Source organism: Opisthocomus hoazin, chromosome 6, assembly GCF_030867145.1.
Source record: "Opisthocomus hoazin isolate bOpiHoa1 chromosome 6, bOpiHoa1.hap1, whole genome shotgun sequence".
Lineage (NCBI taxonomy): Eukaryota > Metazoa > Chordata > Aves > Opisthocomiformes > Opisthocomidae > Opisthocomus > Opisthocomus hoazin.
The window spans coordinates 59,546,058-59,569,271 of record NC_134419.1 but is presented as its reverse complement, the minus strand read 5'-3'; the positions used below and the strand labels follow the sequence as shown (position 1 = coordinate 59,569,271).

At 41.1% G+C, this 23,214-nt stretch overlaps 1 protein-coding gene across 4 annotated transcripts in view; it reads left to right on the top strand.

Moving 5' to 3' along the window:
• Nucleotides 1-23,214, top strand: part of ARHGAP22 (Rho GTPase activating protein 22) — a 170,211-nt gene that overhangs the window by 43,091 nt on the left and 103,906 nt on the right. The gene's annotated exons all lie outside the window — the stretch shown is intronic.

Below are 23,214 nucleotides of genomic sequence, written 5' to 3'. Positions count from 1 at the left end.
CAGAAGATGGCAGTCACAGCTCTGACAGGGACATTAATTGTTGACTGCTTGTTCTGCAGGGAGTCCATCAGTGTCATTGGCAGTGTCTTGCAGAGCAGTTGGAGTGACAGCTTGTCTTGTCCCAGTAGGGTAAATGGTACCTACAGTCTGCTCTGTGGCATGCTTCTGTGTCGCAGGGGATGAACAACAATTAAGTTATTTTTGTGGCCTTTTTACCTTAATCCCTTTTGAAATGGTGTGTACTTAAAAAAACCTGGAGGGGAAATTAGAAATTCAGACATTAAAAATCTTTCAGTGTTCTCTATTATTCAATACAAATTGCAATTCTAAGTGCCAGCAGAAAACTGAGTTTGTTGCTGGTAATTAAATTTTCTCCTGGAGCTTACAGCTGCTGACTGACTGCGTATCTGGATACGTGTTGATGTTCATATTTGAAGACTTTATTTAGTTTCTGGGATTTGGCACTCAGCATATTGACTTGAGAAATGGCAGCAAATAAAGTAGTTCTGGGTCCTACTGAAAAAATGAGACAGTGTAGTTTCAGCAGTGGACTGTGGAAACATTTAGCAAGTGTGAGCTGTGGACATCAGACCGTGTCTATGGCATTGCACTGAGCTGCAGGAGAAGATTGATGTTCTTGGTTTTGCAGTGGAGGGCACTGTCTGCCCAGTGTTTAATGCTTCTAGATATCTGCAGTGCAGCTGAGGACATGCAAATATTTGTAGGTCACTAGAAGTGATAACTGTCTTTTGGAACATGAGGTACACTTTGATTTATTAAGGAGGGAGAAACCTAAAATGTCTTCTTTGAACAGTCTTTCCAAACGAGTGCCCAGAATGATAAAATAGCACTCCTTCTTTGCAGTCACCAAGTCTGGAAATTGTTCTTTATGCTGTAGCTTTAGTTGCAGACGATCAAGGTAATAAAGTCTTAGCACTAAGATAGTGACAGGGACATCTGTTTGGCTTTTGCCAGCTGCAGAATCTCTTTTTACATGCGAGATGAGTGCAGCCTGAGTCTCCTTGGAAGTGTGTATCCTACACTTCCACGCCTAAAAATTGTTGATACATTCTTCTGAATGTTCTGCTTGCTCTGTCTGCTCCTGAGCACTAGATGGTGCTGGTTCTTCCCACCTTGCGCTTGGATGCTTCTTGTCACTTACCGGCATAGGTCTTGAATCACTTGAATGTTAGCTCATCCTCTAAGATTAAATCAGCTACTCTTCGTTGTTCATCGGTGTCTTCTCAAAAGCAAATCAACAAGGAAGAGTTCCCTAACAATGTTACTGCCCAGCCTGTGAAGCTAATACCGTGGTCAGTAGACAGAATATGGTATTGCATGCATCTCTGTACGTTTGCCCTGCCATGAGCATCTTTGTCTGAATCCACAAGGTACAAGGAACTGAATGCTTACAGATGCCAAAATCAACAGTCTTTGAAACCATTCAAGTTCAGATTGTTTTCCCAATTAATTTTAAGATGAAAACAAGTTTTATTTGTTATGGAAAAGCAAAGCACTTTCTATATAGTCGTGAACAGTAATGACTCTGTGGGGAAACTGCTTTAACCTAGATTTCCACTGTTTCAGGTTAACATGCTGACCCAGGGTTTACTGGATATTTTGTGGCATCTGTGTGACTGTTTTCCCCCTCCCCCATTCTGAGCCTGATAAACTTATTTTTCAAAAAATATGTCTTCAGATTTTTCCAGTTTCAATGAATTGGCATTTGCCTCTTCTGTCTGGGTGTGGGGGTGAAGGAGTTTGATCAAACTTCCCACTGCATTGCTACTTAGAGATCTACTGGAAAGATGAAAAGATACTAATTGTCTTTTTCGGAGTAACTACGTTCCAAATTCTTCTGAAATTCTTGTACCTAACTGAAACAATAGTTTTTGTGGCCTGTCCAGACCTTGACAACTTCATTTCACATCAACGGGAAGTATCAATCAGTTATCAGTATTTCTAGGCTTCTTTTATAAAAGGATTTGAGTTGAACAACTATAATTTGAGTAAGTTAATGGAGGCCCTGGTTTCCCTCATGCAGTTATTAGACACTAACAACTCAAATCTTCTACAAGCAAGGCATCTCTGCTTACTGATGCCCTGATCCATGCTTTCCCTGAATACTTGACTGTACTATATCATCCAATATTTCCGAAAAGATAACATGAAAAAAGGGACTGAACTTTACACTCTGAATTCGTGTAACCTTACTTAATTTCAACAGTGTTGTGTTCAGTCCGGTGGTGTATCCCTACACCTTAACCAGTACACTATTGCCTGCTTAAGGTGATGACTCATTGCTGGTGAAGGTCATCAGACTGTATCCAGACTTTCGTACAGAAAGATTATTAGGCTCCACTTCCCGCCCTGAGGGCTATGAGGGTCTCTTATGGTTAAGAACGTTTTTGCTCACCCTATGTTATCAACTTAAAATATCTTGAAGGGCATCTGGAGGTACCTGCAGCCTGTAAATTGCTTTTTGCTTTGTTTTTTTTCACTAGCATGTGTAATGCCCAAGGCTTACTTTTGCATTTGGCAAGCAAAGATCCTGCTTCATAAAATAAACAAGATCTTGCCTTTGTTTCACTAGAAGTGTTTGATTTACTTGAAGTTACTCTGTTTACATCCTCCAGTGCTCTGGGGCCCTGGGCAGTTGAAAGTAGTCCTGGAAACAGGCTGTGACAGCATACATGTTCTGCTATCCTGAAACTGGCATCTCCAGGAGAAGCTCTGCATCTGATCCCTGATCAGTAGCACCTAACTGTCTTGAATGCATGCGCTCTTTCAACAAGAATGGTGGCTTTTACAACTTCAATTGCAAAAGCATGAGGCCTGCTGGGAAAGCAGCATGAGGCTTAAGGAGTTTTGTGAATAGCTTTTTCTGCTAATGCAGATCATTAAGACATGGTCTCTGATTGTTCTTGAACAGTTTTCCTTAACCCATTACATTCCTTGAAGTCAAATATGTCTGCATATCTTTTGTAGGCTGCCCTTTGGGTATAGAAATAAGGCTCTGTAAGATGATGTCTTGTTGTTGCTGGAATGCAGAAGGCATCATTTGATCCCATCAGGTTGGCTGTTTAGTGCGAATTAGGTAAGATTTTGAACTTTTCCTGCTGAGACGTTCCAGAGTAAGCTCTGCTATTGAGTGTTCTGCCTTAAGGATAATATACTAAGACCTAAGGCATGTGTGGTTAGTAGAGGTTTTCTTTAAGCGTTTCTGTGCAAGAACAGCTTTGTTCCATAAAGATACACTTATCTATCTGTCAGTGGGATTGGTTGTATAGTACCTTCTATATATTTCTTCCCAATTTGTCAAAAATCAAGTCTTCAGTGCTGTCTTGCAGCTTGTGTGCTCTGGCGCTGCTCTTGCAGGTTAAGCTTTGTTCAGCCCCAGAAGCAGGTCTGTTCCCATTTGCAGTACGGATGCGTGAATCTTCCACAAGATTTATGTAATGTTTGGGATCACTGAGGCTGAAAAAGTACTGTAGTTTAGTAGGTTAGCACGATGACATAAAATAAAATTAGACACATGATATATGGCAATGTAGTTCATAGCACACAGCAAATTTGAGCAGTAGTAAAAATAAGTATTAGAGGTCAACATCAGCATGAAGCAAGCAAACATTAAGCTAAAAGGAAGGTTACTGCTTTAGATGCCTGTTTCACATATGTTTCACCAGCTCAGTAGTCTTACTGAGGTGAGTTGATCTCCAAGTCTTGTGAGACTGGGCCCTTTATTTGAAGTTCATCTGATTTGCCTTGTGCGGTTCGGCGGGTTAATTCTTGTCCCTAGCTGGTCTGGCACGGTCTTGTTAAATTACAAATATAATGCATTTCAGATGAAGTTGCAGGGTTGTATTCATTGTGTGAGCTGGAGACAGTCAGGTTTGCTCACTCTTTTCCTTCAGTGTTCACAGGGACTGCTTTCCTCTTAATTTCTGTACTGCAGCTTTTTAAGGTTCAGCATGTCTGCTGAGTGCATTTTCTTTAGCTCTGATACTAGAAGATACTTGCTGAATTTTGGATGTATGAATGATGATTCTTTGTTCAGGTGGTTAATTTTTTTAGTGCTCTGTGGATCCTGAACCTGTCAGTGCATGCATGTATCTGCTTGCAGAGTTCTTGCTTTATAATAGCAAGAACAAATAAAACATCTCTTTGTTTCTAAATGTGAATTTTTGTGGACAGGGAGCAGTAACTGAATTTTTTGTGTACCTGCCATGCTCCTGCTGTTGTCATTGGAGAACTGCTGTAACATCTCCAGCATTTAATGACTTTTGGGTAGCCTGACTTCCTACCTGCTTTGAGATGCTGTGGATTTGATTTCTGTAGTGTGTGCAGCAGGTGCAGGCTATGCAGAATGTAGAGGCCCATGCTCTGAAACTGCACCAGTCACATTGCAGTCACTGAAAAGAGTGTAAGACGCAGGATTGATCTCCAAACCAACACAGGATGGCACATAAGTGAAAGAAACTGAAATATTCACTGCCTAGACTGCTCCAGAAGGGAATTCTGACACAATTTTTAAAACCCCTTATCTCCTTATCTGATAGGGAGAGAGGGAACCATCATCCAAAACCACAGTATATACTGACAAACCTGTAAGGCAGCACTGCTGATGCTATTGAGGTACCTGTTGGTGCTGGTAGGGTAACTGCGCAGTATAATATGCTGACTTGAAAATACCAGCTGGAAGTTGTTCTGGGGAGCAAAGGTAAGAAAAATAACACACATTTCCTTTTCACACAGCCCACACATTTCTTTTTCACACAGCCCACACAAGTGTGTGGGGGAAGGGACAGTGAACGTGATAATGTGCTGCTCCTGCATCCACAAGTAAATCTAATTAGGAAACTGCTATCTGGGATTTTTATGAATGTCTTTGAATGATGTGCTAATACAGCTGGCCCACTGTCAAACAGCTGTGAGGGTTCACAGGCAGAACCCATTCTGTGTTTGTCTGAAATGCTTTAGGGATAACTAGCCCGCTATCGGTGAGCAGCAGCTTGCACTAGGCTTTCGGAACTTCATAAGGGCAAGAAGGGAATATGGGGGAAAGATGTATTGCATAGGGCATAATACTTACGATTTATACTTTGTTAAATAAGTCATCATGTATAAAGTAACAGGAACTTAATGTTACTTTGTAAAAGCTTTCTTTAGCCCTCCTATGCTACTTTAAGTATTTCCAAAGTACTGATTTTGTGTGATGATTGGGGGAGGAAGGCTGAGGTGATGAAGTCACTTACATGCTGCTTTTTGATGATTTTCAGGTTCTTATCCTACACACATGCCTGTACTTAGCCTTATCCCTGGGTAGGGTCCTATCAGCTTGGTTGCTCACAAAATATATCCCTGACTGTGCACTTGTTAGATTCTCTTGCATTATGCAGGAACTTAGACTAGATCATCACACAGGACCCTCTTGGACTTGCTGTTTCTGAATGAGTTTTAAAAGATGCAGGTTACCACAGGGAAGCAAATTGGTCTGGCATCTGAATTGTTGAAAATGCGGGCTCTGAAGAACTAGTGTACCATGAAAAACATGAAACAATCAGTACAGTTTAGCTTCCCTGGTGCAGCCAAGAGAAATACTGACATTAATCACATAAAAAATGAAACCTGTGATTTCATTACTTCTGAGTGTCCCTGTAGAGTGGCAAGCTAAGGAATTAATTTTGTATGGTTTAAAATTAATAAATTATAACAATATCAGTTTTTTTCTATCAGTTTCTGTTGTTCAAAGAAATTTATTAACCAAGGGATGGATGTGGAATCTTTGGCATGTCCAGAATGTGTGGGATTTTTTCATGGTACAAGCTCTTCTGACAGATAACATCCTGTAGATGCTTGGATATTGGTTTGTACACATTTCAGGACACTGGAAGAAAGTCCTCTTTTCTGATAGCTTTGTGCTCTGGAGAGAAGTTAATTCCACTGAGTTCGAGTAGCTTGAACAGATCTTGTTGATCTGGCTAAACGTTTTTTTGGCTTAAAGGAGAGGTATCATGACAGTTTTGACTGAGAACTAGTTATTAACCACCGTGACTGACTGTGTTTCACTTTTCTGATGATTTTTTTTTTCTAGGAATAGTTTTGACTCCCTGTGCTACTTACCTAGGTATAGCTTCCATATAGGGCGTGCATGAGTATGCCTAGGTGTGCAGAGGATGTCATGCCGTTTTATATTTTATATTGAACTGCACTAATAGACCTGAGCTATGGCAGTAAAGAACTCAAGTTCTGTGTTTATACTAACGGCAATTGCAATTCCATTGCTTTTATTATTTTAGCAGTCTGTTTCTAAACAGGTGTAAAATACCAGATCTAGAAAAGCAATGTTTATGACTACAAGTGCCTGAAAAAGCTATATTTTGCACCAATGTTTTCAATGTTGTTTTCAAAAAGATTTTAAGAGGACCTCAACATAATGAGTGCTGAGAATATTTACTGAAGTGTGGTTAATCTGTGTTGAGTTTAGTGGTATTACAACTTTATTCTTGTAAGTTTACTTTAAGCTTCACAGCATCTCCACAGTATTCATCACAGCAGCTCTGCGCAAAGGACTGTTGTATAAAACCAGTGAGGCAGCTCGCATCACGACTATGTTCTGTTTAGTGCAGCACATTCTGATAAGCTTAATCTTCCTAATTTTCTTCAAGCACTCTAACTGAAATGGATGCGATTTCTTCCATTGGGAAGACAAAGTTCAGGTCATTTATAATTGTAGAACTCTTCCTTTCAACAGACACTAAATGTTTACTTTATCCAAGTTTGTGCCTTCCATCTCTGTTCTGGCAGGTGTGCAGCCCAGTGCATACACATTCTTTCAAAGTCTGACTTTGAATCTCAGAGGATATAGATGTATTTGTAAGTGCAGGGTTAGGCAGTGTATTCTACATCTATAAACCATTGCCTGTCTAATTGAAGTCCAGTTAAGAAGATGTTGATATCCATGCCTCCACGTAGCACCAAAGATGCTATGTATCATGCTGAACTCATGAAGCGTTGTTGTTAGTTCTGAAGTTTGCTTTAAATCACCAGCTGTCTGACACTCATGAAAACTTGGGGGAGGGGGCAGGAGGAATTTGAGATAAAAAAGAAAAGATCTATGAATTCAGAAGCATAAGGTGTTAAAAGGGAGTGTCTGCGAAGCCATGACGAAAGACTGTTGTTACCAACCGTGTATTATTTGCATTGAAGGACAATTGTACAAACTGTGTTGCTTCCCTGGATTTGGAGTTGTGGATTTTAATAGGAGGATTTATCAGCACACTGGCAGCTTCTGACTGGAGAGGTGAAGAGCTCTGTCTACATTAGGAATGCTATGCTGGTATAATTATATCAAAAGAAAGCCTGTACAGGTATACTGTAGTAACGCGTAGAAAGATTGCTTTTCTTAACACTAATACAGGTGTCTGCGAAGATTAGCAGCCTTCTAGCTATGCTGGTGCGAGAATCCTCCCACTCCACAGAGGTCATAAAGGCTCTGCTTTGAGACCATGTAGTTTGCATAGGAATCAGAGTGTCATGCCTTCTGGGAGAGTTCAGCGGAAGATCATTTCCAGAAAATTCAGACTAAATTTCCTGTGGTCTGTTTTGAGTGGATAGACCAGAGTTCAGCAGCTTATTTCTGTCCCTGTGTCCTTATAGGTATTGAATATGGATCATCAGTGTCATGTGTGGCTGATACTGCAGAACATGAAAGGACACATCCCACCTTTAGTTAGCTCTGACCCAAACAAAACAGCAGAGAATAGAGAAAGTTAGTGCAAATGGAAATATTGTGGCTATGATCATGCTTGGCAAGAGAAATATTCCCTCTTGAGCCTCTGTTCTGAAGCTGGTGGGGGTCTGTGGAAGGTGTTATAAACATGGCTGTGGATCTGTAGGGTCACTGTCTTACTGAACAAGGAATACATAAGGACTGGGGAGGAGCAGCGAGAGGGAATTCAGTGTCCTCCCCTAGTAGTGCATTGAGGTCACAGCTATTTTCTCTTAGAAAGTTCTAATGCTAACATCACAGGGTTCTGCTTTGGTCTCAGTAACTTTGATGAAAATACAATTGAGCTACACATAAGGAGTTGTTCCTTAACCACCTCCACCAAGGCATCCCAGGCTGTAGGAGTCCAGATATTTTCTATCCATCTCAGACTTTCATGCCACTATCTTATGATTCTGCAATTAGTGAGACAATGTGGATCCTCCTTTCTCTTCTAGAAGCAATGGTTCTTGAAGTTAGTAAGTGTAAAAACTTACATATGTTAATAGTCAGCTGTTGGCTCTTTGTGTACACTGGGATCTGTTAGGAAAGGGTTATTGTGTTTACAGCAGTTTAAAGTGCTCGTGGGGAGGAAGATGCTTTCAGATATTTGCAGCAAAATTGTGTTTCTTATCATCTCTGTGCTTAGCTAATCTTCCCTTTTGGGCTGTAAGTCAGTGTGAACTGTGCAAGAGCAGCTATAGATGCTTGGCCACCAATGAGAAATGGTGTGTGGCATGAGGTAGGAGTTGCTGACGCTAGCCAGTGTCTGTACCTGCTGCTGAAAGAAATGAAAGCACAGCAGTAAGAGCTGTCCTACATTCTCCTTTAATCATGGCACGTACTGCCTTTCTACCAACAAAAATGGAACAGTAAAGATATCATCTTTTCCAGAACCTGGTGCAAGAGATTCATTATAAACAAACTTTGCCCATGGGTAAGTCTGACTGTTCAGGGATTTTTAGTGCTTCCTCAGTACTTCAGTGCCAGAATCTTAAGAGCTTGTTAATGCCCCCGAAGCAAAGACCTGGGGATTTACTCTCTAGCATGGTGTGGCTAAAGGTATATTGGAATTTATTACCAAGCTTTCTTTATTTGTTTGTGCTTGCACCTAAAATTCTTCTGTTTTGAATTTCCTTAGGAAGCTGTGAGATTTTGCTATACAACAGATGGCCCATCCGAATTCATGGGATCCCTTTTTCATTTCAACAAGTGCTTTAGGTTGCAGAGTCATTATCTGAATGGAAGGAATAAGGAAGGTGGGCTTCTGGGAATCTCTTTTAAAATATGGTCAGTGCTATGGAAAAAATGCCAAAATGACAGTGCAAAAATGACTTCAGATGCTGAAATTCTCTAGGAATTACAGTGATTGGAGGGACAAGAGGAAGGAATAGATCTAGTCAAATCAGAATAACTTTTCATAAATACAGTATCTTGTGACTCTCTTTCTGGACTAGAAACTGTTTAATAGGACAAGGTTGTATGTTCTGAAATACTGTTCCTGACCAAAGAGTTAGGTGGCTTTTGATCTTGTGTTTTAAAATGCTTCTTTTTTGTTAAGCCCATAAGCTCTTTCTTAACAGAACTGTGCCCTATTATAAGCCTAGCCTGGCTAATGGGAATGTGTTGTTGTATTGCTTGGGAAAAGGCAATTTGTGAATACAAAACGTGTAATTCCATGCAGTACCTATCTCTCAAACACTTGTCATAGAATCATAGTTTGATTGGAAGGAACCTTTAAAAGGCATCTAGTCCAACTCTCCTGCAATGAGCAGGGACATCTTCAAGTAGATCAGATTGCTCAGAGCCCCGTCCAGCCTGACCTTGGAAGTTTCCAGGGATAGAGCATCTACCACCTCTCTAGGCAATCTGTTCCAGCATTTCACCACACTCACTGTAAAAAAAATTTCTTCCTTTTATCTAGTCTAAACCTACCCTCTTTTAGTTCAAAACCATTACCCCTTGTCCTATCACAACAGGCCTTGCTCAAAAGTTTGTCCCCGTCTTTCTTCTAAGCTCCCTTGAATTACTGAAAGGTTGCAGTAAGGTCTCCCTGAAACCTTCTTGTCTTCAGGCTGAACAACCCCTAGTGACATATCTACATCCAACTCATGTTCTTATGTGCCAATGTCTTCCACGAGGAATAGATGAACTATAAATTGTTCCTTTAAACTGTGAAGGTCTGATTCTTCTCTCTGCAGGTTATTTTTCAGTGTCTTACCACTCTGGAGAACTGAAGTTAGCAGAAACATTTCCTTCACAGTTTATATTAAAAGCATTAGAAATGTGTATTTGGAGGGTCGGGCTTTTTGAGGCAGGGGATGGGAAGGGGATGAGACAGGGTGTTGGAAAGGGAGGATGGCTTAGACTTGTCTGATCTTACAGGAGAGATGTCTTGGAGGAGATAGCATGTCACTTTAGTAATAAACAGTATATCAGAAAACTCAGTCTAGTTTTAGGCTCTTCTAAGAGATGAAGGAGGTCTTCAAGTTACAGTATTTAGAGATATATGAACTAAGACTGACTGTAATGTACTCTTTTACCTGTGTTATTACATTGCCAAAATATTCTTTTTTCTTCCTGAAATCCAACGGCTATTAGGAATTCTCTGGAGACTCAGGGTGTTCCCACTTTGGCGGCCTGACAAGTCACTTCTACTTGAGCTTCATCATGTTTTTTGGTAATCAAGTAAGGTAATAATCCAGGTTGAATCTGACTTCTTATAAAAAAACTCAAACTTCCCATTTTAGAAAGACTCTAACTTTTGAAGAGGAAGTCTATAGCTTACCAGTTCCTTGACTTGTAGATCTTTGAACGATATGGAGAAGCTTATAGCACAAATAACTTGGCAGGTCAGACAAAACAGACTTTTATTGGCTAAACTTGAAAAAGTTAACACATTCTTCTGGATTTTGAACAGGAGTATTAATATAAATTGTCAGCCTTTCACAAGTGCATCTGCTTTGTGCTGACTCCATTCTATATGAAGCATAGCTCACCTTTTTTTTGTATTAGTGATTCAAGGTGTTGCCAACATTTGCATTCTTTAGATCAGTTCATGCCTTTTGGAGGCAGGGATTTGAGGAAAAAAACCCACAAAACTCGGTAATCCTTGCCTTGTGTTTGAAAGATTGAAAAGCAACATTTGCCTAGCTCTAGAGATGCAACTCTGACACATCTGGGAATCACAAAAACTATTTGTCTGCAACAAGGGAATGAAAAATAAATACCTTCAGCCATTAGTGAGCTGTCACGTCTGGAATGAATCATTGAAACAGAGAAGCATATTCCTCTACTCTCTTGCAATTTTTAATATTTTTCCCCCCGACTATACGTGGTTGGCTTAACTAAAACTGAAATCTTTACTTCTGGTTTCCACATCTTCAACCTGGTCCTTAAATAGGAAAGTTCATTATTCGCACATCAGTGTTTTAGCAGCCAACTTTCCTTTTCAGTGGCAGCCAATACGTTATCATATTTCTTAAGAAACGGGAGAGAGTGTAAACTTCAAATCCAGAATTTCAGATGGTGAAGCTGAGAGCTATGGCTGGAGAAAAAAATGTGCAAAGTATATTGGTCATTTGGGAAAACTTAGCACACGCAGTCCGCACCAGCTCATTTCATAGGGACCTGTTAAGTACTTGGTGTTTTGAAAGATTTACTTAATTGCTTAGCACTTGAAATCAAGATTTAGACATTGAAGTCTGGGCTCTTAATTTTGTAAACCTTAGTCTAAAGTTACTATGTGCCATTTAAGGAGACAACGTGCATGGTTAACTAGAGATCTGAAAGGTCAAATTGTTATGAATTACAGAAATCCCACTTTAAGCAGCGCCTGCTGTACAGAACGAGTTATGTATATTAACAGAAACTTGTCTCAAAAGAATCTTACTGCAGATTAAGCAGGTTTTCTTACTGGAAAAGAGCAAGCATATCTACATTTCTTATTGTAGGAGTAGGCTAAGGCCTACTTGGAGTTTTCAGAGTGTGTAAACATAATTACATTTATATTAAATATTAAAAAAATTTACAAAATCTCAGTTTGTTTGACTCAGGTTTGGCTATCTCTGTGATTGTCTGGTGTTGAGCCTTCAAACTCTTCAGGAGCCGAGTTTGTATTTGTATCAGACAACCAACATGTTAGGGTCTAGGCTGAGAGTTTCTAGGGTTGCCTTCATATTTAGGCAAAAGATCTGGGTGGCAGTTCTGCACTCTTACCTGCGTTAGCTGACTTCTGAGATGATCTGCCTGGGCCTGACTGCATTCAAAAAAGAAACTAAATTATGCTTAGCCATTAAAGAATTTTGAATTTCCATGGAATGACAGACCTGGCTTCTGCATCTCCTGCCACCTATCTCTCAATGCCTTTTTTTTTTTCCTTCCTTCACCATGTGGCACACCCCTCACCCCTGCCCTCTCACCGGTATCTGGTTTGTATGGATGTACTCTGCTAGCTGCTTCTGTCTGGCAGTATTTGGACTGCCACAGTGTTTGACAACAGGCATGTATTGGCTTAAGTTTTAAGACACAAAATGTGTGCCCTTTAAAGCCAAAATGCCGAATGAAGTGCACTGAAGGTATGTCCAGCATGTATGTCCTAGCTTATGTTGCTGATACGGATTTTTGAGGTCGTAAAAGGTTTTGTGAAAGTGATAGTGGTTATAGTATTTTAGTTTACTAGAGATTAGGTCTCTGTACTTAATCTCATACATCTAATTGGTGAGATTTTCCCAATATTCTTACTCCCACTTCTTTGGTGGAATTGTCAATGAACAACTCTTTAGCTACAGAGAGATTATTTTTTTTCCAGGGCTTTGTGTTTCCTGAGTATACTCCTAAGTCTTTCACTCTCAAAACTGACACATATATCAAAATCACCAATACAGTGAAGACTTCTTTTAAATAAATCATTCTTTTTTTAATGAACCAATGTTGAAGAACTGCTTTGTTTTGGATGAAATTTTTATTTTTCTGTGAAACTGAAAGAGTGGATGGTTCATGAATATGCACACTTTGAATGGCTTTCTGAAAGTGGTCAATATTAGCTTGTTTTATTGTGGAACTTTACTGTAATTATTATTGCCATCGAGAGCAAAAGTTAGGGAAGGACTAAGTGTTCTTTAACTCCATTTTATGTAGTGATGCTTTCAGATAGTGTCACGTCCATGTGGTAAGGACATTAAAGGCTTTGCCTCCCTCTTGCGATGAATGCATCTGAAGTGTATTCTCTTAAGTACATGGTGATGGTTATTGCGGTAAATAAATCTCAGCTATTTTCATTCGGGACCATTTAGTTACCTTGTGTAATGTAACATAATCAAAAGGGAAGACAAAATTTTTGTCAGTTTTCCAAATATTTTGTGAAAATAAAGGGAGTTTGGAATTCTAATGTTTAAATAAATGAAATGCAAAAATTAATTACACGCTTTACTGAAGCTGTCATCTTGATTGTTTAAAAGAAGCGTGTGTGTTTAACCCTACAGCAGCCTCTATGTGTCAATGTGAGGTGATGTACTAAATGCACACTAGATGTAGTCCTAAAACTTCTTAAATGCTCAAATTTCAGCAACGCTTAGGTAGTCTGTGGAGGTCCTCTGACATGTAGCATCTAGTAACAATCCCCATGGAGCTGGCTTGGCTGAAAGGTTGGAACAGCTGGAGAGTGGGGTTCTTTCGCTTTATGTACCACTGATCTGACAGTGTCATTAGTAAACACTTTGTGTTAGTTTTCCAGAACTTGGAAATCTTACCCCTGCCAGGCAGCTTTCTGGAGTTTGCTTTGTGTGAAATGCAGAAGTGTTGCCAGGGGAGCGTCCAGCCACTTGAAGCAGGTGGTTTCTGTGCCTCTTCTCTGAGATCAGAACACCTTCTAGCCGAGAAGAAAGAGAAGTATCTGCTGTTTTACATAGAGAAGGTAGCGCTTTGCACAGGAGATGGATTTCAAAGCAGCTGTTAGCATTGTTTGACAAATTTAGAGGCTCATCAAAACAATTTAGTTCTCATGCCTCTCTCCAAGAGGAGAGAATTGGTACCAGCAAAGCCAGAATACTGGATTTCCTTCAGCTCTCCTGCAAGAATACCTTCACTTTCTTCTAGCATGTTTGGTGGTGATGGGAAAGTTTTCCTGCCCTGTCCGTCTTCCATCCTGTGTGGGATTTGGTTTTCTTTTAGTGTGTTCTTTTGTGCTAACTAATGAATGCTCATAATCTGGGATGACTCAAGTGTACAGTAACAGCTGAATACTCTGCAGGAGGACCTCTCTGTAGCATATAGTTGTAGGTTCATTTTTTAGATGATGGGAGACCCAGTAGGCATCTATCCTTTGTTTTATTCAGTTTCTATCATGAAAGTCCAGTCTGAAGAACTGGTTTGATCTCAAGAGGCTGGGATATGTATGGGAACAGGTCCTGCAGATTCTTATCAGGTCTCAGGTTCAGGCTGTTTCTGGTATTTGAACTATATTTAAAGATACAGCTCCTTTGTTACCACCCCCACCCCCCAAACTTCTCTGTGTGTATCTCTCTACCCCACCTGCATTCTGATCTATTTTGTGCATTGCACACTGCTGTCAAAGAGCATTCTCTTCTGCCATGCCAAACCTGCAAAAGACTTTATCATTTGGTCTCTTGCTTGTGACATCTAACTCTTAACATTTGTTCCAAGCTTTGCAAAGGCACCCCATTTGCCTGTGAGTTGCTGTATAAAACAAAGCTATGTGACTGCTGCAATGCTTAGGGCATTGCTGCTTCTGGGCAATGGGTCTTCAATAAGCAGGGTCCCTGCTGGTTGAAGTGCTGAGGGGTTTAGAAAACAAACACTGAATGATCAGAGAACCAGCAAACATCTGTTCCCGGGAAGTTGTTCTTTCCTTACCCCAAAATAAAACTCTTATCTTGTCTTTGTGGCTAGTGATTTAGTTAGGTTAATGCAATTAAAAGTAAGTGTTTAAACAAGCCTTCTGAATATTGCTAGAGCAGTGCTGACCTTTGCAAGAATGCAAGGTCCCTGTAACTCTCGGTACTTACAATCTCTGCAGAGACTCCCAGATACACGGTCAAGTGTTTACTCTTGGGGCTGGGGGAGCATATGATATGACACTGTCCTGTGCTGACATAATTTTGCAAGAGGTGAAATGGCCTCGCTAGTATCTTTCTATGCATGCTGAAGGTTTACTTTTCGTGTCTGCTGCCCTCCGGCCATCTGAGAGCAAGCATGTGCCATTCTCATGAAGCAGCTTCTGGCGGCTCTGGGCCCTTCAGAGGGGCCAGTATAATTAATGAGCCGGTGAAGTTTAACAGGCAAAGAGAGCTGTGAGGCGCTGAGGTCTGCCCCAAGGCCGGCTAGAAGTACGGACGGCAAAGGCGGGGAGCCCCAGGGCAGCAGTCTGCAGCTGCCCCCTGCGTAGCCCGTCGGGAGCCCGGGCCCGGCAGCCCCCGCTGCCCGGGATGCGGGAGGCGGCCCCGCCCGGCGGGCAGCGGGCTCGCCGGGGCTGCGAGGGACGCTCTTCCCTGCCATGGGGCTGTGCTGCTGCAAAGGCTGCGGCGAGGAGCCCGGAGGTAACGCGCTGCCCCGCCAAATGTGCAGGGAAACTGAGGCGGCGGCCCCGCTCCTTCCCCCGGTGCCTCCCGTCCCCGCGGCGCGGCTCCGGCCGGGGGACGGCTGCTGGGGCCGGGGGGCGGAACCGCCTGCTGCTTGGACGGGACGGAGCGGGACGGGCAGTGAGGCCGCTTGAACCTGCCTTCGGTGCTCGGTGTCCGGCCCTGCGGAAGGTGCCGTCGCTTCTTTCGTGGTTCGTTTGAAAACAAAGCAAAAACGAGCCCTCAAAACTATCTCTGGGTGTGATCGTAAAACGCAGTTCATTGTTTCTTCTTTTTCTCCAGTAACAGGTGAAGTTTGGAGGGCGAGGGAGTGGTTGTTTTTTTTTGTTTTTCTGAAAGGTTGTTAAAGTTGCAGTAGGATTAGCTGATAGAGTCGTTCCTCGTCTGTTCCATGTCCTGGGCGACTCGAATGCTTCCTGAAGGGTCGAGCTCCTGGCAGTCTAGAAGAGGCTGGATCTGACCCATGTAAGGCTGCTGTAATTCTCCTGTCTCCATATGGATTGTCAGTTATTCCCAAGGTGGCTCCTGCACGGGTTTACCTGTTGGGAGCAGCCCTCGGCGTCCTGTTTGCTTTGGGGAAACTTTGTCGTTTGGATTCAGGAGGCCTAAGACCAGGTAACATGTTAGCAATGTTTGTGTGGAATGGCACTGAGGAAAACAGTGGGGCAACGGAGTTTCGCTGTACCTTCTACCACAGAATAACAGGTAGGGAGAGACCTCCAGGGAACACCAATCCCAAAGACAAGTGTAGCTTTTCTTGGTAGAAAGTGATTTCGTTTAAGAACAGCATTCAAAAACATTAATGTGCCTGCAGTTTGTAAAATGAACTCTGACACTTTTTAAATTTTGACAGAAGAAAATAATTTTTGGTAATCAAGAATCCTCTGAAGATGGAGTCCTGAGAAAACAGGACAAAAATTAAGTTATTTCTTGTGCAGAACTTTGGAAAACTCAAAGTTCACCCTTAAAGTGAACTACACTTAAAGTATATTATAAAAATTATAGCAAGTTAGCACATGCATTTGGTTTTGAGACAAAGGCAAAATAAACATATTGGTGGAAATCTGGTGAATATGAGGCAGCACAGTTGTATCAGGGCCAAGTTTATCAATATACCTAAGCTTCGTGCAGTTAAAGAATGCAATATAAAAATAAAGCTATACGAAAAGCGCACTGATCTGAGGTAATATCAATAACAGTTATATTAGAAAGAGGGATGAACACTAAATGAATTTTCCATTTCAGGAGAGATGTCAGGAGTGGGGAAGGTCAGGTAAAGGTGTATCTAGTATTTCAGTCACTTCTTGAGTTGATTATGCCCAGATTCTCAGAGTGGCACCTGATGCAGGTATCTTTCTTGTCCTTCTAGAGACAGGCTCAGGAAAATACTCCTGAATTTTGAAATGGTTTGAGGCTTACATTGGGGGTTATCAAAAAACATTTGTCCTAGGTCCTGGCATAAATCCAGTCACCTCATTCACTGAAGTGAAATTGTATTTATCTTCTTCGGCAGAGCTTCTACAAACAGTGAGTACTTCAGCTAGCGTATTGTGTTCAGGCTTGAAAGAACAAAGTCTGACTCTGTGAGCTTTGCACATTTGGATAAGCCTGCTACTGTTGGTGAAGCCACACTATCCTCTGAGGATTGGTATGTTTGAGGTGGATGTTTGTTAAGCTGTACTCTCTCTTTAGAGCCATGCGGCCATTAAATCTCCTAAAATCTGAGTGGGTAATACTAACAAAATACCCTTCTTTCAAGGGCAGCCCATTAAGGCCCTGCCATGATTTCTGTGTTGTTTTGAAAATGTATTTTTAATTCAGTCCTGTGCAATAGTATAAATCTTCTTTAAAAATCTTTTTTCATGAAGGTCGTGTGCCTTCATCTACATGAAACAGTAAATCTCAAGTTTAATACAACATTGCTGTTGGTTGTCTGTGTCCTGTCTTGGTGGTCAGTCACTGTGGGGGAAGGCCTGAAGTGCCAAGCTGTGATTTGTACTCTTAACTGGGACCAAATTCGACTTTGTATGATGCTGCCGAAACTTGTTTGTTCCTTGGCGTTTGACATAAGCCACTTCAAAGCAGTAAGTTTATTTTCCAGTGCTTTACAAATACTCCTAGATTTATAAAACATGTAGAGAAGCCACTGATTGGGATTGCCCATGCTGCTTTCACATCCTTTTATTCCTATGGCCTCAGTGGAAGCGTTTTTGCTCATTTGCTCCTGTGGCATGATTTTAGAATAGTCATTGTATGTGGCTTCAGAGAATGGTGTAGGTTACTGTTGCACTGGCCTTCTGACCATGAGCTTCAACTAGTCCTGCTCTGCTGTGAGAATACTTTTGGCAGATGTGGGAGGAGATGTGTGGCTGGGGACCGAGGTACTGATAACAATATGTTTTGTGTTATTGCATTTTCCCTATCAGCTTTTTGTCTTGATAGGCTTTTAGCTCATCAGGCATAGATAGGGCTAACTGATGAGTAGATCCTGATTTCTTAGAACTGACAGGCTGAAGTGTTAGTCTCCCTGAATGCATCTGGTTATCTGCAGCTAACAGAGACAAGCTTAATAAGGGGGTGGGAGTTTAGGAACATTTGCTTTTTTTTAAGGCCAAAATGGAGCTGGAGTGCTATCACACCCACCCAACCACCCACTTCTGTCCCTGTAGCAGAATTATCCTACTTGCTTGAAAGGACCAGATTCCTGGCCAGGAATATTGAATTGTCCCTTTACCTTCTCCTTTAGATTCAGTGACTTACTGTGTGCTGAAATCAGAAGATGGGAGAAGGACATGATTACTGGTAGGAGTTGGAATGGAACTAGAAACAAAGTCATCTTTCCACCTCACCCATAGTACTGTCAGCTCCTACTAGCCTGGACCACACTGGAATCTGAAGCTGGTGGGAGAGTGTTTTCCATGTGCTATGGTTGATTACTCTGCATTTTCCTGTTTCCTGAGGTTGCTTGTTTTGGTGTGATTGTATTTCATCAGGTGATCAAAAAGAAATCTTGCACTGTATTGCAAGTGAATGCTTCTTTTACTTTCTTTAACCTGGTCATCAACTTGGACTGCGCAGTTTAGCTCTGCTAGGGACACCCACACTGTGGTAAAGAGCGACTTGAACGCCAGTAGATTCAAAATTGGGCCAAATGCGAAGGATGAAAGAGAACTCAAGTTTTCAGCCAAACAGTATTTGCCCTTTCAGTCTTGTCTGATGCCAGCTGCCCAGGCATGCTTTCTGCTATGATTTTGTGTTTAACAAGCTGCAAAGTGTGTAGGGCTTGTAAGACAGGGAATGCTGGGAAAATGGGGCTTATCTGTGATATGAAAGCTAGCTAGGTTTTTTGATGATGGTTGTGCTTTGTGTAAAAGGAATAGAAAGAGAAGTCTTGAAAAAGGCAGCTGCATCTGTTGGATGACCTTAGTACCTTCCACTGTAGGAACAAAAAGGGTAAGACTTTAAGAGAAGACCATATTTCAGAAGTCCATCATTCATAATGCATATAAAATTTATTCAGTATCTTCCAGTCTGTGATAATGGAACACTACAGAAATGTGGTCTTAGAGTTCATGATACTACCTCAGAGTTAAGGAACGAATTTTCCTGCTTAAAAAAAAGATTAAATTGTTTCTTCTGTCTACCTATGTTTCTGGATTCTTTCTCAGCCTCCATAGTAACTATAAAGATACCTTGTAACGGAAGACCAGCATGGGTTCTCACTAGGAATAATGAGTAGGTTTTGACCGTAATGGTATATACTTGACTCTCCCACAGACAGTTTTCTAGACTGTGCAGTCATGTGAAGCACACAGTAGCACACAGTTACAGTATTTTAGAGTTATGCAGTCCCCAGATTAAAAAGTATGTGTATAAATAAGCTTGTGCAATTATTATTTTGCATACTTTCTTTCCGATGAGAAACAGTTCTTTGTGTGGTGGCACATAAGCTCTGTGAGAACAGCCTGTGCTGGGTGGGAAAGCATATAAAGTTAGTATGTGGGAATGTATATGAAGTTAGTATATGAACCCATTCCTCACTTCGGTGAGTTGATCAGTTTACATCATAACTATAGTAGCAAAAAGGACTTGGGAGTCTTAGAAAAATTCTGCATCCTTTTCAAAAATCCAAGATGCAACAAAGGACGTAAAGGAGGAATCCACCGTCTCTTCCAGAATATGGGGAAAAGTGAATTTGGATCTCTGTTAGCACAGTGGAGGATGTCACCTGCAGCAGTCTCCAAATGGTGTTGGACGCAAATGTGCTTCCTCTTCCTTTTTCCATACACCTATAGCTAATAAGGATGACATGTGGAGGGTGTATCTTGGGGCCAGGAAAGACTTTTCTTTGGGGTTTTTTTGCTGAAATTAAAAAATTAACTGGAAACTTGAAAAACTAAGGGATTTGTTTTGAGAAGAAATATTATAGTGAAGTCATCTGGTCAATTATTACTCATCTATAAAATTTTTCTGTGACTGCTTCTGTCAATGAAAGGAAACACTAACATTTGACCTAATGCAGCCAAGCTGTTGCTGTCGTAGTTGATGGAAAAGTACTGTTAACATTTATGGTCTTTACTACTTATGCTTCAAAGACGAAAAAAAAAATTAACTGATAGTGTTTCAAAGGCTTGATTATATATTTGGTCTTTGTCTGATTAGCAGTCTAATTTTTTTGACTCATCATGGAAGTTATTGGCTGGTTGCTAAGCAGAACTACTTGCAATTCTTTTGTTGAAACAGTTCCTTAGAAAGACTTTTTAATCAAAAGTTGTATTTCTACAGCTTTTGGTTGCAGTAACTCACAAACATAAGTTTCAATTACAAAAAAATTTGTTTCTTGCCATGAAACTAATGCTTTGCACCCAAAAGTGTTGAGTACTTCTAGTTGTCATTGTTACCCAAGGAAGTAAATGTTATTTTGTGTGATGCTGGACCTTGTCCTCCAAAGACGAGCACGTGACGTATAAACTGGAGTGGGATACAACCTTACAGGAAGGAAAGGTGGGGCCAAAACCAGAAATGGGGCTGCTGAGATTCAGCCACAGCAGTGAATCACTGCTTGTACGTGAAGGGTAGCTGTACAGAGGCTTTTACTGTATAACAGCTACATCAGTTGAGAAGCTTAAGCAGTTGTCTCCTCTGTGAACAGCCTCCGTGCCCCTTCAATGAACTGTCTTTTATAGGTTAAACTGCCTGCTGCATTTAATCTGTACACAACTGAAGCTAACACCTGAAGATTTGATAACATCTGCTGCATACACAACCTCAGGCTTGTGTTTACTGTCAATAGAGTCTTGTTACTTGTTGATCTAATTTCAAGGTCTCCTAGTGAGAAAGCTTATAAAGGCAGCATGGACCCCTGCAATGACATTGCTTCTGCTCTCTGTTACCACATCACTCGTAACACGAAAGCTTCCTAAACTGCATGAAATGGGATGTGCTCTCTCTCCTCCAACTCATTTTATATGCTCTGCTCTCTTTTTTCCTAAATACAGTGTCCATCTATACACAAGGACTTTCAGCCTGTCATTCTCCCACAGATAGAACTTGCATTCGTTATTCTTGGGACTTGATGAAGTGTACCAACCAGCTGTAGTGTAGTTAAACGTGCTGTGGGAAAGGCTTCTTGGTGCTAACATAACTATTTCTTTACCAAGGGGTTAATTTTATGAAAACATTGACTTCAAAAGTGAAAAGAAATTATACAGGTCTGTACCTAGAGAATACTTAGTTATTCTCCATACTTGACCAAGGATTTATGAGCCTTTCTGACCTCATCTAGTTTTAATCTAGAATATCTCATACAGAGGTCTCTGTGAGTGGCTTTGCAAGAGTTGAAGTGAAAAAAAAAAACAACAAACAACTGTAATAGGCAAACAGAGGCACAGAGAAATAAAGTAACTTGTTCAAGAAGCCAGCTGAAGGCTTGGTACATGCAGGATTCAGACTGCTAGACAGATATCTTTTCCTGCAGGCCATCCTGTTAATGGTTATTGTAGAAACACCAGCTGCCCAGATACTCTTTGGATGCTGTTTGGTATTTAATGCCTCCTAGTATGCTGAGCTTAGAGGTTCTCTGGCTGATGCACCTTTATCTACTATTAGTTTGCTCAAGCTTCTCTGTGAAATTTTGGCATTGAAATACAGTTCAGTGTGTGAAGCACTGGTAGAAAGTGTTCTTATTCTTCAAATCCCACCCCAGCTAACCAGATCCACTGATTAATTTCCATGTGTAGAAGCAACCTTTTAGGTTATTTGGGTTTGTTTGACAGTCTGAGCTATACCATTTTGAGAGCTTATGCTTACAGCGTGTCACAGCTACAGCAGCAATTGAGATTTCATGGAATACTGACTTTTTTCATAATTGTGGCCTTTACCTAAACATCCACAAAAGTTCAGGAGTGCCTTATCGTATGCAAGCAGTTGTCACCTAGCCTATAAGTGTGAAAATGATTTTCAAGGACTTTTTGTTTTGAATTTGGAATTTGGAGTTGTGTCGTCATTTAACCTGGTAGCCGGCAACTAGGACCTGACAGCCGCTCGGTCACCCCTCCCCTTCCCCCCCAGTGAGATGGGGAGGAGAAATGGACAAAAGGAAGTTGAGATAAAGGCAGTTTAGTAAGACAACAAAGTAGATACTACTAATGAATATGCAAAACATACTATATACCATACAATCTTTATCGCCACCTGACAAGCAATTCGCTGCCAGTCCCTGAGCAGCGATCGCAGAGCCCTGAAATCATGAATTTTGTGAAATTCCCAAAAAAGTTTGAACTGCTGGACAAGAGGATTAGAACTCATGAAAATGTGAAGAGCTGATAGCTTCCTGTCTGATGGCCGGCCCCCATTCATAAACTGAGCATGATATCTATGGTATGGAATGTTTCCACTGGCCAGCCTGGGCTGGCTGCCTGGCTGTGCTCCCTCCCAGCTCCTGCACACCTGCTCATTAGCTGAATATGGGAGGCTGGCAAAAGTCCTTGACTTCATAGCAACAACTGAATACATTTGTGTTATCAACTTTCTTCTCATACCAAATCCAAACCACAGCAGCTACTGAGAAGAAAATTAACTCTATCCCAACTGACACCAGGACAGGTTGTTATACTTACAGAGATATACAGTATGCTAGGTTTGGATGTGTTTTACTGGACTTGCTGGCTAAAACTTTTGAAAGAAATTCTTAGAACACTGGCTGTGTTGGTAGCTGCATCTTTTGTGGTATTACATGCATTTATACTTTTTATTTCTTGAGGGCCAACATGCAACAGCGGAGGCCACAGACCAAGTGAAAGGTAGTGGTTGATATCAATATTAAAGAAAACAAGGTGGGGGGAAATATGAGGACTAAATATTGGTATGGAAATATGGGCTGTAGAATTAATTCAAGATGTAATCTTACCCAGCTCTTGTGCTCAGACCAAATTACATGCATGTAGACCATCTCAGACAGACGACATACAGCAGGATATAGAACTTCTAATGAAAGATTACACAAAACAAAGAAGTTTTCTCTTGAGCTTCTTCAGGCAGCACTAATAGCAGAAACTGTCTCCTAAAGCCTATGTGAATGTTTTGTTAAGATTTATTTCTCAGTGACAACTGTTAACTTACTATGAGACTGTCAGAAAACCCTATTTCAGTCTCTTTAGACTAAGCAAACCCACTGTTTTCTATCCTTTCTATGAGATTTATTCTAAGTTTATCGTTCTCACTGTTCTCCACTGATTCTCTTTGGTGTGTCTGTCCCACACCTCTGTATGATGTCCAAGCCTGCAAGAGTCCTGCAAGAGCAAGGCTAATGAATTTCAGTACTGCTTTAGGAGCAGTTGGCATTGCAGG